The sequence below is a fragment of the Malurus melanocephalus genome, unplaced genomic scaffold (assembly GCF_030028575.1).
Source record: "Malurus melanocephalus ecotype Western Australia unplaced genomic scaffold, MMel_1.1 scaffold_18, whole genome shotgun sequence".
Lineage (NCBI taxonomy): Eukaryota > Metazoa > Chordata > Aves > Passeriformes > Maluridae > Malurus > Malurus melanocephalus.
In genome coordinates, this window is record NW_026623250.1 from 1,271,058 (window position 1) to 1,285,389 (window position 14,332).

The window sequence follows — 14,332 nt, forward strand, 5'->3', positions numbered from 1 at the left end:
TCCCTCACATAATCTCAACCTCCTCCTCCTCCTCTGGAAAAACTACTGTGGCTCTCACCTTTGTTTTGATTTCTTCTTAAATGTTTTTTATTTTTTCACAGTTATAACCACCATCTCCAATTGGCCCAGGTTTGGTCAGTGGCATGGCGATCATCCTCAGAGCCAACAGAAACTGGCTTTGCCAGACATRGTGGAAGCCTCCAGAAGCTTCTCACAGGAGCCATMTTTTTTGGCCCTCCCACTTCCAAAATTCGGCCCAGCAAAACCAAGACATATTACCCTTGTAATCCAAAATATAAAAATGTCCAAAAGATGACAGTGTAACTGGGAAGAGCCCAGTCTTTTGCATATCAGAGCTCAGGAGTGTCTATGCTTGTGCACAAATTTTAAGTGGTGGAATAGGGAAGCTGATATCTTGTGCTGCTAGAGCATGAAAGGACTGCAGCAGCTAGTCTAGGAGGTGCAAAAACAGTTGGGAAGGCTATTAGCTGAGATATCCACTGAGATAATGGGAAGCATGAGGAGAAATTAATCTCAAGCAATAATTTTGGAAGCAAGATTTAGTTCTGAAACACCCATGACAATTTTCCTTAGGTGGGCAGAGATCTKCTGCTTCTAGGAATTGCTATAACACCTGTGGCTGTTTACATAGGAATAGATCGATTTCAGGGTTCAAAATCTTTGTGAATGCTCTGGAGAGACATTGTTATTCTGCCTGACAGAATGCTTCCGTGTTTTACCTGTATTTCATGTGTGTTCTCCAGAGGCTTCAGCTGCACTCTTCTGGTCTGAGGACAGCATTTCAAAATAGCAGATAGGGTGGAAGGCCACACAATGGTGTAATTTTCTTTGCTGATGGAGCTGATTCCATCTGACCGGTGCTGACAAATGGCTGTGTGGTTGCACTCAGAAAGAAACCCATGCTGAACAAATCTATGTGAGAAGTTCATCCTTTCCACTATTTCAAGAAAATTAACAGATACGATTTTTTAAATCTTTAGGCAATGGTTGAAATATAAAAAAGCTACTTTTGCATCTGGTTTAATTTGAAGTGTATCCAGAAGCACCTCTTTAAATTCTAAAAACTTTAAAACTCTTGATATAATTTCAATTTATTTCTTATTCACTATGTGCATTTTATTGCTATTGAAATAAAACTCTCCTAAATGGGCATTCAGAAGAGTGTGTAGCACAAAATATGGAAGCTTAAATGCATCATTTATAGGATGAGCAAAGTCTGCCACTGCTAGGAAGAAGTGGCTTTTTAGGTGCTTATCTAGGTACTGTAGTAAAAGGTTCAGAAATTTGGTCTCCACTTTGTCATATACCCATGTTTTCACATTTGGCACCAACCTGTTGCTCACTGATTTCTAGGCCAGGAACTCGCAGAATTTGGCTAGTTGGCAATGTAATACCCCTAAGAAAAGTGAAGTTGCCGTTCCTCAGCTCCTAGCGATTGCTATGCTTCATTATTTTGYTCTCTTGTGATCCAAAGCTACTACTCCCTGGAGGCTCCTGTGGCCTCCTCTTTGCTCCAGCTTTCYAATGACTGCTGTTCAATCTCCTTCACATTTGCAGAGTCAGTCAGATTTTTCCATAGCAAATTGATGATGCATGCTCTAGGTCTCTGTACCTGAGTACCACAATACATTTCAGTTTCTGTTTCAGGTAAGCACTATTTAGAGATCTCCAGTTATAACTTTTCTTTTGGAAATTTTCATTTTGTGTTGCAAGAAAATGGAGTAAATGTCATGCTTTCTGATCCACAGCATAAAAAAAAAAGTCTTAATTTTCAACTGATTGGAAAATGAGTATGAAAGATTATTCCTGAATTAGTTAGTCCCACTGCTAATTAAAAGTTCCATGGCCCCAGTGCTGATTGCTGCATACCAGCGGTGAAATTCAGCACAACCTTATACTCTCGATGCGGCAACTCSATTCAAAATACCAACCTCTGCTCTGATACGTTAACTCACCTCAGCAGCCCTGTTGTGCCTGTCCATKAGAAGCATTTGCTGTGGCACTGCATAAAACTCACAAGGTGACAAACCCTTCTGTTGCTCAAGTTGACTGGTTACCAACAGAACCTTCTGCAAGGGAATGGATGGAAGGCAGGTTGGCACCTTGGTTGTGTCTTTAAAGACATGTGAGTCTAAGGACAAATTACTGCATGGGTTATATCCAGTATGCATTGCTTTTTTTTTTTTTTTTTTTTTTTTTTTCTGGAAATGTACTTGTACAACAAAAGCAGGAGACAAAATCAAGAGACCATCTCTAAGAGGTCCAGAACTGTAATGGATTAAACAAATATGAGAAAAAAAGATAGTTTGATTTACAGCTACAGAATCCTGGTTTTACTGGGGATGTGATATGCTACTGCTTGTAGTCCTTGTTTCAATGAAACACTCATGCATTCCAGTGCAAAGCAACTCTAATGAAATGCTTATTTAATTGTACACTGGCATCTGAGTCTTCTTCACAGGCCTCACAGATATGACAGATATATGGGAGTTTTGCACTATCCTAGAGAAGCAGTCAGAGCCTAGGCAGTATGTCCTGAAGATCCTAAAAATCTGTTATGTTCAATGAAAATAAATCCATGGCTGACAGACATGAAAACAAGTCTTATGAGGAGCAGCTGAGGGAGCTGGGGTTATTTAGTTTGGAGAAGAGAAATCTCGGGGTGGGGTCTTCATTGCTCTCTGCAACGCCCTGGAAGGAGGTGGTAGTGAGGTGGCTGTAATCCTCTCCTAACGTGTCTCAAGTGAAAGACCTTACCTTGCACCAGGTGAGGTTCATCTTACATATTTGAAAATAAAATACTGGAAGAGTAGTTAGGCTTTGGTATATGGTGGTGTCACCACCTTTAAAGTGTTCAAGAGGCATCTGCRTGTGGCACTTGGGTATATGGAGAAGGTTTTTTACAAAACAGCTCTCTAAATAGAAAACAGCTCCTGAGTCATCATGTCTAGTGACTATCTTTCAGAAGCATCACATTATGTAAACTAATTAAATGCTAATGACAGGAGGTAATGGGAATGCAGTGTGAAATGCTGATACACAGACTGAGTGTTGGTGGTGTCTAATTTTTTATTAATTAAGCTACAACAGCACATTTAACGGTATTGATAGAAAAACTGTGATTAAAAAACTATGACATAAGGATAGAAATCACACTAGAAGAAGGAAGGGCAAATGTGTTGGATTTGACTGAGTGGAGTTAATTTTCTTCATAGCAGCTATCATGGACTAAGTTTTGGACTTGTGCTGAAACCAGTGTTGATGCCTGCACAGGCCTGTATTAGCTATTTTTAAGCTGAGTTTGCACATCATCAAGGACCTTTCTGCTCCTCACCCCTCTCCACCAGCTGTGAGGCCGGGGGAGCACAAGGAGCTGGGGGGAGACTCAGACAGGAGAGCTGACTCCCACTGACTACAGGGATACCCCATCCCAGAACATACTGTATTTAGCATATGGACCTGGTAGGAGACGGAAGAAGGGGCGGCATTCTGAGTGACAGCATTTCTCTTCCCAAGTCACCATTACAGGTGACCGACCCCTGCTCTCCTGGGGATGGATGAACACTTAACACCTGCCTGCCCATTGGAAGTGGTGAATGAATTCCTTTTTTTGCATTTCCTCTGTGTGCAGCTTTTGCTTTACCAGTTAAACTGTCTGTGTCTGAATCCACAAGTTTTCTCACTTTTACTCTTCAGATTCTCTTCTGATCCTACCAGGAAGTGAATGAGGGGGCTTGATTGCCCTCTGGGATAAACTACAAAAGCAGAGTAGTGTCTGAAATGACTGTGGTAGTTGTTGTATACAACTCAGTGTACAGCTTACTGGCAGTCAATTCATGAAGTGCARGTAAAATAGAGAGGGTTTTTAATTTCAGTTTGAGAGCAGATTAAATTTAAGAACAAAACAGCAAGGCTGACTGAGCACATAGTGGAATAATAGAAAAAAAACAGATCCAAAACAGCTTCAAGAGTTCAAGCTTTTTTGAGTTTTARGCAAATAAATTTTTCCTTCGACCTTTTCTTAAAATTAACATACAAACAGCTCAGGATTTCCAAAGAGCTCTCTAGCAGACAGAACACATTTCTGTCTACTATTCTTCTCTTCCTTGGTCTCTGTAACTCTTCTAAGTCAAAAAAGGTCTTATTTTGCTGGGAATCATTCTGGCCTCTGTGTGGTGTTGCCTGATATGTGAACACACCTTGTAGCCGTGAATGCCCTCTCACTGTCATTAATAGAGGTCACTGTGAGTAACTGCACTGGAACATGTAACGTCACATTATCTCATCAACAGAACGCTGGTTTAAGAAGAGAACTAGGCTCTATCTATAAAATTTGAAATCCTAGCCTTGAAAAATGAAGCTTGGGATCCTGCTATTACGGTTCAGTTGTGGACTTCTACAAACACRGTGTGTAGCAGTCACACGATAGGGATGGAGGCTTTCCTTATCTCATGCACAGTGCACGCTGGGGGAAGGTTCATTTGCTGCAAATCTGATTTATTGCTGAGATTGGTATTTTTCCTCATGCACCTGGGTTGCACTTGGCAGCAAATATGGAGTAAGAAATACTTTTTGCCTGAAGACATGTTGGCAACTTTTTTTTCTCTCTAGTGCTTTCTGCTTTCCTTTCTGATCTGGTGGAGCTGATCCTGACAAGTTACTTGCTGTTGTGGAGACTTAGGATAAATGCCAGCCCTACAATTCTTTCTGTGGTACATAGCTATGATTCTGGCCTTTGATGTTTTACTTCAGGCCTTTAGACTGCTATAAAGCTCTGGGAAGTTTCACAGCCTGTGAGACACAGGAGTATGTGAATTGTTTGTCCAGAGCTAAGATTCTCTTCCATCACTGCTTCCAGTCACAGCATATAAAGCTTATAGAACAGTACAGATTTTTCCAGTTTCATACACTGATTTTTAGCTATCACCTTACATGTAGCTCTGGACTGCAGTCCAGATTGAAATTTGGAACTTTGGTGGCCCCGACCTTGAAGTAAGGTTTTAAGAGACAAGATCTTTAACGTACTTTAACATATTCCTGAAAGGCAAATGATATTTCCACCAGAGTTAGAGTATTCCAAAAGCAGCACATTCCTGCATGAAAAATCAAAGCCTACAAGAGAAAYAGATTTTATCTGTGTGAGTATATCCTCCTTGTGCCATAAGATGAAAACTCATAATTTCTCTCCAGTCATAAGGGGAGGTATAAGCTTACCCAAAATAACCTTCCCAGCAACATTAATGTTACCTAAAACTGAACTGTGAGTGTTTCCCACTGTTAAAATAAGCCACCAAGAACATCCTCCTTCTTAGGGATTAAAGCTGTCTGATAATGTTTTTTGCCTCACCTTCCACATCAGTCACTCCACCTAGACTGCTTCTACATATGCCATAAACAGAGGGGAATATTCTCCCTGCATGAAGAGGAAGAGTAAAATTAAAAAAAAAAAAAAAAGATTTTAAGTCAAAGAAATTGCGAGAMTCTCTTAAGGAAATGTTTAGATGTAACTTTTCCACTTTGTGGCATATTTCAGAAAACMACAGAAAACTATACCACCTGAAGTTACACCCCAGCGTACATACCATTTCAGAGGCTCGGTATCATGACATACTCATTTCCAGAATAAAGTATATTAGTCACTGTAAACTCAGCAGTTTTGCTGATGGATTTTTTCARTATCCGACTTCCTTTTCTCATTACAAAGCTTTAAATATGTTACTTTGTTCTATTAAAACACTACCCTGGCAATGATTCTGCTGCAAGGGCACACACCCTTAGAAATGTGATCTGTGCAGTAGCCACTGGCTGCAGAGAAAGTTCTGGAATGTTTTGAAAAATTAGAAGCCTCTCTTGAAAGGTCTTATTTGGTCCCACTTTCTATGTCTCTGTTAGGTCCAGTTTCCAGGCAGAACTCACCAGATGGGTGTGCTTGCTTTGGATAGCAGCCAGGATTCATGGAGTGTCTCCTACTCATATGAGGTCTTTGGGGTTCCACCTCAATCCTACTAACTATCAGAATTTGAGCAAAATATTACTGACAACAAACTTCAATGAAATCACTGGGTTTCACATGAAATGACATTAGATTAGTTCAGGAACTAAATATATATCATAAAAATTAATCAGGTTAAATGCACATATTCTGCATAAAGAAAATGTCATTATTACCTATATTTTATGGAGCAGACATAATAAATGAGAGGTGGTGAAYAAATAGAATGATTCTGTGTGTTTGTTGTACCAGTAAGTAATGAGCTTTAGCTGTAGTAAAGTTTTCAGTGTTGGCATGGGTGAGGACACTTACTGATGAAATTGTTGCTTACACTTAAATATAAAGGTTAGAATATACTTTTAAAATAATTCCATTTAAAGAATGGAATCTATTGATTTTACATGATTTAAAATAACGTTATCATTGACAGTGGTTCTTAATCATTAGGGTTAATTTTAAGCCATGGATTATTTGAAAACATTTTTGGTTGGTTTCCTGTTGGTTGAGAGATTTTAAATGGGTGATGGTAATTTGAAAACCTGACATATCAGCTATATGGTTTCATATTGAACACGTTATTAACCTCCCATATTAAACTCACTCTGGGTGAGTTTGGAGCACTTAAAAGAGTGAATCATCAGGCTCCTGCTTATAAAGCTTGTAGTAAAYCTAACTACTACACTTTCACTTAAAATAAAGAACTGATTATCTCAGATAAATACTAATGAATCTCAAATAGTTAATAGATGAATTAACTTGTGTCCCTTGTTTTTTTCCTCAAGCACAGATCAGTTACAAAATTGGCTAACTTGCCATTTAAATGGAGTTTATGAGCACTTGTATAAGTGAAACAGCAGTAAACATAAAGGCTGTATTGATGAATGTTCACAAAAGCTTTGCAGAGGTTTATATTTTTCACTTGACACCAAGGCTTCATTAATGTAACACTACTGACCTTGTTAGAATTACTCTGTATTGAGTAAGGAGTACTCTCTCAGTGCAGCCCTGTGTGATTGGAAGGGTAGAGAAGACTGAACAAAACCACTTTTATTTTTTACCTCTGTATACTGCGACAATCATCACAGGGTCTTCAAAGTGCAGACAACWTAGGGCAAAGTAACCCCTGAACAATTAGTATATACCAGCAATCCTGAGTTAAGTTTCCTGGAGTCAGARTTCCTGACACCATAAGTTTTGCAATGCAAATTCTCTTAAATCATATTAAGATTCTTTGATATTCTATTTATACTGCTTTATCTTGGAGTCAGAGTGGACACTGGAGCCAGARTGGGCACTGGAACCCATGAAAAACACGTTTCTAATAATCCCAGTTCTCTGAGAAATATTCTTCCCACCTCAAATAACTGATCTACAAGATGGAGGTAACAGTAAATACTGCCCTATCTTGTGTGGATACATGAGTTATGAGGTTTTGATCCATAGTATTTCAAACACTCAAATTTATATAGTTATTTACAATAAAAAGAAGTCATTTGATGCTGAATAGAGAAAAAAAMATTATATTATTATTTCCAGTTTTAAATGTTTTTGTTGAAGTTAGCATTCCCCACTGTGGAAATTTCTTAAAAATAGTACCAGAAGTCAGGTTTAACTTAGAGAAGTTACTRCAGAGGTAACTAATTTTTTCAGTGAGCCTTGATAAACAAAGCAAATTTTGACTTTTTTCTTATTTAACTCATGCATGTACATGATGTCTTTGTACACTATGATCTTTTGCTTTACTGTGTGGTAGTTTAAACTCATTAATTCAGTTCTAGCACAACGAAGACTACAGTTCACGTAGTTTTCACTTCTTCTTGGGCTAAGAAAGTCTCAGTCTGCTTTGAGGCTTATAGCAGTAGTCTTGCAATTTTTTTCTTTCTTTTTTTTTTTTTTTNCTTTAATTGTTTCTTAGAACAACTTATTCCTAGGGGAAAATGACCTTATTAGAAAGGGATTATGGTGAAGTCTGGAAAAATCATTCAAGTGAATTCTGATGGCTCAAAATTGGAAGGTAACAAAAATACACTCTCTGTAAGTTTTCTTTACAGAACTCCATGAGGTGACCAGAATACTGTCTGAACAGTGCTGGAAGCTTTCTGCTGTTCTGTGAGCCTTCCCTATCATGTTTTCCAGGCAGATCTGCCATATGATGTCCCAAATCACAAGAGATCCTCTACCACTGCCATGTGTAGGAGGGAAACACATGCATTGAGGGGTTGRTATCTTTGATAGTTGATACTTGTAGGGCCCATTTGGAGTCTCATTTCTGTGACTGTATCTAATCTTGTGGATCTCAACGCATGCCCAGGCTTCTTGACCCAAGCATGTATCTTCTCAYCTCTGAACGGATGAAATGAGAGACAGGAGTTCCTCTGGACATTGGTTTCTTCAGAAAARACTTGGGTATCCAAGGAAGCCATAGTACTTTTCTAGTAGATTCCTCACCTGTCAGTCAGATGACTCTGGTGTACATTACTGACAATACTCATTCCTTACTATATTTGAAGATTAATCAGAAATTTATTTTTTTTCCATTTTACTCTGACAGCTCCTGAACATGCCAGGTATTTTTTCCTCCTTTTGAGCAGAAGATGTGTCATTAACTGAGCTGGGAACAATATTAGTATTTTCCCTAACCCCTCCCTCTTTATCACAGACCTTAGAAAATTTACTGTTGTCTTCAAAAGAATGGATGGGCACTTAAAAACATAGACCAGTGGCCTAGTACAAGAAGATATCAAAACCAAATTTGAGGATTAAAAATCTTTTTATCAAAAAGAAAGAGCAAATAGTTGCTATAATGACAGTCTTCATAACTGTTCCTTTTGTGATGCTCAGATTCTGAGGCCTGAGTAATTTTTCTACCTTGTAATTTTGCGAAGATTAAAACTTCAGCACTGCAGCTGTTTTCTTCAAGAGAATCTATGGCAGTGGAATTATAATACATATGGTAATGCTACATTAGTGAAGTATTATTCGCATCACTATAGTTAAACTTGGGTCAGCACTTCCTTTTAGACTCTATGAAGTTAGGGTTTGTCCGTACACATTTCCTTTTAGCTGACTTGGAACATGATGGCTCAGCCTTATAACTATATTTGCTTATTTTTTTTTTTTTGCAAAGCTGTTTGAAAAAGCTCTGATTTAAAGCTCTTAATCTTATGGCTAAGTGTTACTATCTCTCATTTCAAAATATGTGCCATATTCAACTGTCATTGTCTTGGTAAACCTTTTCTAATTTGTAATTTTAGAAACAATATGTTACAGGAATTAAAGTCTTAATGTAAGGATTTTTTCACTTAAATTACTCTCCATTGGCTTACTGCCCCTATAAATGCATCTTGTTAACACTCAGAGTGCTAGGAGAAGGTGAGGTAGTCCTGTTCTCCTCTTAATCAGCTTCATCCTATTTAGCAACCTTCAAATCTAAATTGCTTTGAACAGGGAAAATGCAAATATTCAGTCATTGAATCCTTTAAAGTAAATTTACCCATTGGGRTCTGTCATGCTGGCCATGGTTCAACCACAGCCAGCAGCCAAGCCCCACATGGCTGCTCACTTGCCTCACCAGTAGAATCAGGGAGAAAATCAGAGGGGTAAAAGCTGGAGAACTCATGAGTTGAGGTACAGACAGTTCAATAGGGAAAAGAAAAGCCCTGAAAAAAGCAGAATGAAACAAGGAATGAATTCTCTGCTTCCCATGGGTAGGCAGTGTTCAAACATCTCCAGGACAGCAGGGYCCCATCACGTGTGACAGTGACTTGGGAAGACAAACATCATCACTCCAAATGTCCCCTCCTTCCTCCTTCTTCACCCACATTATACAGTGAGCATGATGTCACATGGACTGAAATAACCCTTTGGTCAGTTGGGGTCACCTGTCCTGGCTGGTCTCAACCTCCCAGGYATTCCCAGTCCCCTTCCCAGCATGGCAGTACCAAAAGCAGAAAAGGCCTTGGCTCTGGGTGAGCCCTGCTCAGCAATTAAAAAAACCATCTCCCTGTTATCAACACTGTGTTCAGCACAAATCCTAAACACATCTGCATGCCAGCCACTGTGAAGAAAATTAACTCCACCTCTGCCAAAGCCAGCATAATACTTCATGATATTTCTGAAATTCCAGAGTGTGGAAACATTAGACAGCCTTTAGAAAAATTCTCTTCAAATACTTCCATCTTCATTCAGTAAAATCATTACTTGTTTAGATAGCATCCCATGGCTTCACACCTTTCTACTTTTGAACTCACTAACATATATTTCTTTCATAATCAGGTGTTGATATTTTCCTAAGCATCACCTCAGGGTCTAGAAAGGGGAGCCAGAGAAAGCTGACAAGTGAATGACTGAAAGGAGAAAGTGTGCCTTTCACAAGCCCTGGTTTATTTGGGATCTGCAGTCGTTGTCTATGCTTCCTTATCAGCAGAAAATTTCTATTCTTCTCCAATTGTCACTCCTGGCTGGAATGACTTTAATAACCTGGTTTGATAATGCACTATATTTCAATGACTGCAAAATATGCCCTACAATTGGGTTTAATAGTAAAGTACCTTGGAGATGRCATGCAAACACTTTTCTGTAATGGTTTTCTTGGGTAATATGATTAATTTGAACTTCTTCTTAGGTTCTGGGTAATTTTAACCCAGCCAGTGGGAAAAAAAAACAGATGTAACACATGCACATGTCCCTTTTTCCCTCTTATGCTAGGCTGTATTTCCTCTTCTTTTCCGACAAGCAGCAGAATAAGGGCTTTTCTAAACACTTAAGATGTCAAGTATGATGACTCATACAGCCGGTTTATAGTAACTAACTCTTACTTTGCATCAATGGATGTCTTCCTTTGGGCAAATCTGCATCTTCCAGCCATGATGAACCTCCTTCTCTTACCTTTACTTGGACCAGGTAGTTATAAAATCTGCCAAAAATTTTCCAGTCACATAAATATTGTGCATAGAATGATACAGGGAGACCCATTTCTACCTGTTAAAAGCGCAGCATACAGTTACACAGACAATTTTAGATTTCCGTCTTTTTGATAAAATGCCTTGTTTTAAAATCCCATTTTACCAAATGTGGAAAGATATTTACTCTCAGATGTTTTATCATACCTTTTTATTCCTATTAAAATGAAGTTGACTTCTCTCTCCTGCCATATCCTGTAACACTAGCGGCCACTGGTGGTGTTTCCACTTTGCAAAGTGCAGTCACTCAGAAGATGTCACACTGCCCTTTGGGCTTGGCTGCCTCTGACAATTGGTCCAGCTAATAACTGGAGGAAGAAAACTGTGGGGACAGTGCAATAGCGGCAGAGCAGCAGGACTGGAACAACTTGGCATAAAAAATGCTTGCCAAGCAAGAATTCTTGGTGCTTTATTTTTTTGAGGGAAGAAACCCTGTGKTTTTTTTGCCAACCTCAGGAGCTTGCCATAAATCTTATGCTTCCTCTGATGGGCAGTTGGCTGCAGCTTCCATTGGCACATGCTGGACATTGGTTTTAGAGTTTCTTGAGTGCAGCTTTAATCATGCCTGCTATCAAGAGTGCCATGGATAAATATATTGCTTTTGGTTCAAGCTGAGCTTCACCATTGTGCATGCAAGATACAGACAAACTTTGTGTGAATCTGGATGTGTGTAATTCCACAGTATTTCCTACTGTCCCTTATGCACACTTTTYCCCACGTTCTTTTCAACTTGTTCAGGCTTCTTTTTCCAAATCTCACACTTTGTAATCRTTAATGAGCTGAAAAAAAGTGTGGATCATATATTGTAATAATTCTATATAATATGTGGTAGGATTTTCTTTATACTTAACACAAGGGTTTAATTTTACACCCACTCTGCACAGTTGTACAGCACTGCCAAGGCAGTATCTATACCTCTGTCCCTTTATCTTGGACATTAACTTGTCAGAGAACATGTCTGTCTTCACATGAATTACTGTGATAAGCTGCCTGGCCTCCCACACTGAGTTCTTCTTACTGTCTTTCTTGCCTTCTATTTTTGACTTTTTTTTTTTTGGTAAGTGATGTCTTTCTTGCGCAGTTTGACCTGCAAGGACATATATCCACTAGGACTTGTGTGGCTTGCACACATCTGAATTTCACAGTTAGGGCTACAGTGTGTGGGTGGAGAACTGAGTGAGACATACAAGGACAATTGGAATACCCAAGCCTTTGTTTCAAACTCTGCCTTTTCATGGTTTAGAAACCCTGCTTATTAGGGAGGGTCCTACTCTTGCTCAATACTTAGCTCTCAACCCTCTCCTGAAGTGAGGCATCTAAATTATGTTTCTGCAAAGAAAGTCTAGGCAATTCTTTCCTTCAAAAACCTGTTTGGAAGTGACGTTACCCTCATTCAGATAAAATACCTAATTGGAGACATTGTGCACAATATAGTTCAGAGTTGAGCATACTTTCCACACAGATGAAATAGACATTCGATCAATATATGAACAAACCTTGGAAAACAGATTATCTCCCTATTTCCTGTGTGTAGGTGAGCCATTTTTGTACCAAGACATACAACAGGATTCAGACTTTGTTCCTTTCTGGATCCCAGACACTCTTGTTCTTTTGAGCACATGGAAAGACACTCAAGAGAAAGCTGAGGTCGCGGTACCTTGGGGCCTTATCAGTAATGGTTAAAGCAGTGTCTGGAAGTTGATCTGGAATGCAGAATGAGTGGCACCTCAGGTCAATGATTCTAATYTTCTTGGCTGAGATAATGATTTGATTTCTTGCCTTTGCAAGATAGGAAGATAGAAAAACCAGGAACATCCAGCCTTGTTTTTTTCTCATTGGTGTTTTCCAGTCCAGTGTTAAATGYGTGCAGCTGCACACAAAATAGTACAGCCTTCTAAACAGAGGACTCTTCCCAGTCCTCATCATCTGAAAACAAACTTATATGGGATTTCTGTTCACAGCTGCTGTGCAGAACATCCACAGGAGTTTCCTCCTATCATTGGTAAATGTCGTACATGGCACATAGGATACAAACACACATTCATCAGTGCAAATTTAATTAGTTTAGGTTTGTTTCAAAAGATTCTTATAGAGCTTTTGTAGGCTTATCAATCCATCTCACAGTCATGTGTGCTGAAGCTAAACATAGTAGTAATTTTTAACTTCTCTTTAATTTTAAACTTCTTTTACGTAGGAAGATTCAGTATCAATAATAGTAGTTCCCAGATGATATAGATACATTTCTGTAATTTATGGAATAGAGGTAAGTCAGTAATGTTTTCAAATTTCTTTTAACTGTTCAGAAGGACAGAGAACACTGTCTTTGTATTTAACAGAGAATCAGTTCTTGCCAGTGCTCCCAAAGCAAAAGATGTTTGTCACTTTGCTCCTGWGGAATATTTTCAAAGGGAATAGAATATTTCCTTCCTGTGATGGTTCCCCAGAGGTGACAACAGCCTATTTTCAAAGGAGTAAGATTTGGGGAGAGACTTATAACTGAACCGTGTGACTAATAATGTTATAATTTTTATAACTTTTTTCCTTACCCTTTCTCTGCAGGTCAGAGTGAAGGTGCAAGGACCATCCAGTACCATGGGGATCACTCTGCTACCTGGAGATCTCACAAATTCTCTGAATGGGTTTAAGGTTTCTACTGTTCTGTACTTCATATGTTCAGTACTCCTGTGTGAATTTGTATAGTAGAAGTCTGTCTTCCAGAAATCGACATTTCTCTCTCATTTTGCAGAGCTAAAAAGTGCTGAATGAAATCAGTGAGACTCCTGCAAGTAGGAGGGGAAGGCAATACAGTGGATTGTATTAATTTAGTACCTCAGCATAAAGACTCTAGCACACAATGAACAGAGTGTGTAGATATATTTGTACACAGATAGACACACGTGTAGGTAGATATGTCATCATCCTAAATAAAACAAGACTGGGGTAAGGGTTAGTTCACCAAACTATCATTTGTCCATAGCAAAGCCACTGAGGTTGCTTTCTCAGATGTGTAAGACCCATCAGAATGCAGCATGTGTCAGGGATTCTTCTTAGCAGAGAGTTTGACTGCTGCCTTTTGGAGAACATGCAGTTGTGCAAGACCAGACTGGTCATGACATTTGGTCTCAGGACCACAGAATTGACCCTGAGGGTTTTTAGTTAATTGTACAGATGTAACCAGGGTGACAAAATAAATGCCATAACTCTTCCTCTGGTACAGATTCATTCTGGGATACTCGAGTTTGAAGCATGGGATTTGGTAGAGCTTGGAGTGTCTCATCCACTTCAGCAACAAATAGATTTTGGTATGAAAATATAAAAAGTAAACAATTAAATGCTTTTTTTTTTGTTTTCTTTTCGG